The following is a 4,463-nucleotide window of genomic DNA, read 5'->3' as shown; positions in this document are numbered from 1 at the left end:
CGCCATGGCAACCGCTGCCCCTCTCAGTTCTCCGCACAGTCCCCCCCGGCCGGGGGTCGCTGACCTTCCCCGGGGCGAACGCGGCGGCCGCTCTGCGGCCGGCTCCCGACCCCGCTACCTTCCCTGTGGGTGCCCCCCCACCCCGCCGGTAATGCCGCCTTCCGGTCACCGCTGGGCCAGCCGGAGATCCCCCGCAGCTTGCGGGGCTCGGGCTCCGCAGCTCGAGGACCCCCACCTTTGTCCCTACTCCTCTCTTCCTCCAAAAATCTGTCTCCCCGAGACACGCAATCTTTTCTTTAATGTCACTCACCGCCCAGGTTTCCCAAAATTCAGCCTCTGTTTTCCGTTTCAAATTTTCCTCTTGGGGCACCTCCAGTTCATCTCCCTTTAAGCCATTCTGTCATCCATCCCCTCTCTGGAGCATCCTTCTTCAGGCAGGTAGGCCGGCTCTCTTTCCCGAAGCGTCTCCATGGTGTACGTGGTGGAGATTCGCCTGCTCGCGGATCAGATTCTCAGAATAGTCATCACTGCAGCTTCTCTCTGCTCCTTCTCGGCTCCTCTCATTTATCAACCAAGAATTCCGGCCTACTCACTGTCTTAAAAGGGAGTGGGGGTGGGGATGGACATTTCTAGGCCTGGCACAGCTGGGTTTCTCCTTGGTTTAGCAGAATCTGAGTGGTCGAAGGTCTATGGTCATTAAGCAAGGTGAACTGCTTATCTGCTTGAGAGAGGAAAGAATTATGCTCAAAAAATAATAAAGTTATAGAGTGCCCGCTGGGTGCTAAAAGTGAATTATCTCATGTGACACTCCCCCACCCCCACCCCACACTCCATCTCTAGGAGGTGGATACTGTTATTCCAGACTAGGAAATTAAGCTCAGAGATGAACTAGTAATAATAGATTGGGCTTGACAGTCCGAATGTAACCATCAGATTATGCTGTCCCTGAAGATGTGGCCTGTTTCTGCCTGGGAGGTGCCTTAGATGACCAAGTAGGGGCCATGTGAAACATGGACTTCCCGCGAACTATTGGGTTTAAGGCTTTATTTACTTATTGGTAATGGAATTTTAGGATTTTGCTGTTTTCTGAAAAGGTACATACACCAAAACAAATTTCTAAGTGATTGAAGTGCTTTCCAGTTATGATTTTGGCAAGGTTAAATTATTTGTTTTAAAATTATTTGAAAACATGTTAGGGAGAAAGAAGTACTGCTATCAGTCCTATCAGGTTGTGGCACCTCACCTACCTGACCTTGGTTTTCCCAGTATAAAATGGGTCAGGAAGGGTGTCAGGGAGTTGCACTAAAACATGACCTTGAAGTTCTCTTCTAGCTCTGATGGTCCGATTCTCCCACTAAACTGGAACAGTGGTTCTGCCACCAAACCGAACTTGACCTTCTGGAGTGTACCTCACCAGTAGCTACCATTCAGGCTATTTATTTACTGCTTATTTTTTAACAGTCACTCCTTTGGTCAATGGAATGAAAGTGAGAGCATAAGCTCCAACTGCTCCCAAAGGTGGGAATGACTGTGTTCAGGGGGAAGGGCGCAGCGAGGTGTGTTCTTGGTCATCAAGGAGACCTGGCAGGGGGTGTTACGGTTGATGGGATGAGAATCAGCTGATCTGCCAAAGGTGCCAGAACATCCAAACTGCTGCTGCTGCACTGATATGGGAACCAAGGGTCTCAACAACAGCTATTGGTTTGTGACCCAATAAGAAGATAAGGGTATTTGGTCTTATGATTAGTATACTCATAAGATCTTTTGTATAGTAGTTCCCATTTTCAGCATTTCATTATCCTTTAAAAAGCCTTATAAAGGTAAACGCTATCATTCTCATTTTGTTGATGAGCCAACTGATGTTCACTTAAGCAAATGCCCAAGTTTAGAGTTAGTTCATGATAGAGACATCAGATCTTCTGATTCCTAATATGTTCTTTCCCTTCTCCTAGTGAGAGTAGAGTAAAGCATCAATTTTGGGGGCGCCTGGGTGACTCAGTGGGTTCAGCATCTGACTCTTGATTTCAGCTCAGGTCATGATTCCAGGGCCATGGGATGGAGCCCCTCATTGGGCTCTGTGCTGATCATGGAGCCTGCTTAAGATTCTCTCTCTCTGTCTCTGTCTCTCTCTCTTTCTCTCTCTCTCTCCCCCTCTGCCCCTTCCTCCACTCTCTCAAAAAAAAAATCAATTTTGGAGTTAGACTCTTTAGGTTTGAAAGTAGTTTTGCCACCTACTTGCTGATGACCTTGGGCAAGTTACATAACCTCTCTGGGATTCAGTTTCCTTACCTGCAAAATGGTATCACAAGGTGGGGATCGAAGGAGTTATTGTAGGTAAAGTACTAGAACAGCACCTGGCACATAGTAGCCCTCAACCAGTGTCAGCCATGATTATTTTATCACATTATCATTTTTCTATGCTGTTTCCCAATATGGGGAGGAAGGGTGCTCAATAAAGAGAACACTGAGATCACTGGTCTCAGTTGCTTTGGAAACTTGTTATTTTGCTCTGTAGTGCATCAGTATAGTCATTGATGAAGAAAAAAAAAAAACCAACCACCTGCTTCCTTTTTACATGAATTGCAAAAGGGCATAGAATGAAATCCACCAAGTATGCTGAGGTTCTTGGAGTATCCAGATTTGCTGCTGACGTTACCAAAATTCACAGAGAGGTCTTGGTAGCACTTACTGTCACCAAACACAAGGGTAGCTGAATTTTTTTCTTTCATTCCTGTACCACGGAAGAGGTCTCTTTCCTATCTGAGACTGATTCTTCTGGCTCCTGCACTAAGTGCCATTACCTCCTGCAGTCTCATGGCTCCAGTCATTCTGGTGAGTTCTCTCTCTTCTGGCTGCTTCCCATCAGCATTTGAACATGCTCAAGTATCTGCCAGCTTAAAAAGTAAGTGAAAAACCCTGATCCTCCTCTGTGTCCTGCCCTTACTCTTTATGATCACAGTCTTCTTGAATGATTTGAATGCATTGGCTCCACTACCTTGCCTCTCCTTTAGTCAAACATTTATTTAAAAACTACTTGCTGTGAGGCACCTGGGTGGCTAAGGTAAGCATCCACTCTTGATGGCAGCTCAGGTCATGATCTCATGGTTCTTGAGTCCCGCATTGAGCCCCATGTGGGGGGGGGGATTCTTTCTTTCTTCCTCTTTCTCTGCCCTTCCCCCACTTGCATTCTCTCTCTCTCTCTCTCTCAAAATAAACAAACAAACAAAACTATCTGGCTTATGTGCCAGGCACAGGGCTGAGATCTCGGGATCTAATGATGAGTAAAATGAGATATTTCTATCTTCTTGGAGCTTATATTCTGGTCGGGTTGACAGACATTAATACAATAACCCCTCAGATATATAATCACAAAGAATAATGAATGAAAAGTTCAGGATGCTAGGTGAGAATTTAACAGATCATAACCTGGTTGGAGAGAGGGTGTCAAGGGAGACCTCCCTCAGGTCATCTGAGCTCAGATCTGAATTATGAGAAGTGTTAACCAGCCTGAGGGTGGGAGATAACAGTCGTGGTAACTAACACTAATTGGGGCCTGTATTTTTAGCACTTTCCACATATCATTTCATTTCATTCTTGTAAAACCTCTGACAGGTAAGTATTAACCTCATTTCAAAGAAGAGAAAATGGAGGCATTGAGAGATGAAATGCCTTGCCCAGGGTCATTTAATCAGGCTGAGGTCGAGCTAGGATTTCCAACCCAGACGTCTCACACTTGAACCATGTTCTTAGCTACAGAGACACGGTGTGTGGACACCAGGCCTGGAGCAGCAGGATTCATGAGGCACGTGAGAAATGGAGAGAAGGGAGGGAAAACGGTGGGCAGGAGGGAATGTCTGGTGAATTCTGGCTGGAAAAATAGGCAAGGGCTAGATCATGCAGGGCTTTCTAGGTCATTTAAAGAATTTTGTTTTTCACCTTTGGAGTCCTGGAAAAACTAATGAAAGATTTAAAGCAAAAAAGTGAAGTGATCAACTATGTATTTTAAAAAGATTACTCCAGGGCACTTGAGTGGCTCAGTCATAGTTTGTGAGTTTGAGCCCTGCATCAGGCTCTCTGCTGTCAACACAGAGCCCACTTTGGATCCTCTGTCCCCTTCTCTCTTTGCCCCTCCTCTGCTCATGCTCTCTCTCTGTGTCTGTCTTTCTCTCAAAAATAAATAAACATTTAAAAAATATAAAAAGGTTGTATGTTTTTTTATTTATTTTTGAGAGAGAGAGAGAGAGAGAGAGAGAGAGAGAGAGAGAGAGAGATAGTATGAGCAGAGGAGGGTCAGAGAGAGAGGGAGGCACAGAATCCGAAGCAGGCTCCAGGCTCTGAGCTGTCAGCACAGAGCCCAATGCAGGGCTCGAACCCATGAACCGCGAGATCATGACCTGAGCCTAAGTCTGACGCTTAACGGATTCAGCCACCCAGGCACCCCCAGAGCATCTTTTTAATACAAG

The 4,463-nt window shown here is 46.0% G+C and overlaps 1 protein-coding gene across 1 annotated transcript in view; it reads right to left on the bottom strand.

Moving 5' to 3' along the window:
- The window catches only part of SPTBN2 (spectrin beta, non-erythrocytic 2), a 38,902-nt gene extending 38,215 nt beyond the window's left edge, over positions 1 to 687 (bottom strand). Inside the window, exon 1 of the mRNA XM_029914902.1 lies at positions 311 to 687. The gene's annotated coding sequence lies outside the window, so the exon portion shown is untranslated. The remainder of the gene's footprint in view (positions 1 to 310) is intronic.
- Positions 688 to 4,463: the final 3,776 nt, after the last annotated feature.

This window comes from Suricata suricatta, chromosome 11 (genome assembly GCF_006229205.1).
Source record: "Suricata suricatta isolate VVHF042 chromosome 11, meerkat_22Aug2017_6uvM2_HiC, whole genome shotgun sequence".
Lineage (NCBI taxonomy): Eukaryota > Metazoa > Chordata > Mammalia > Carnivora > Herpestidae > Suricata > Suricata suricatta.
Note: the sequence above shows the minus strand (reverse complement) of the source record. Positions and strands in the feature narration are given on the sequence as shown.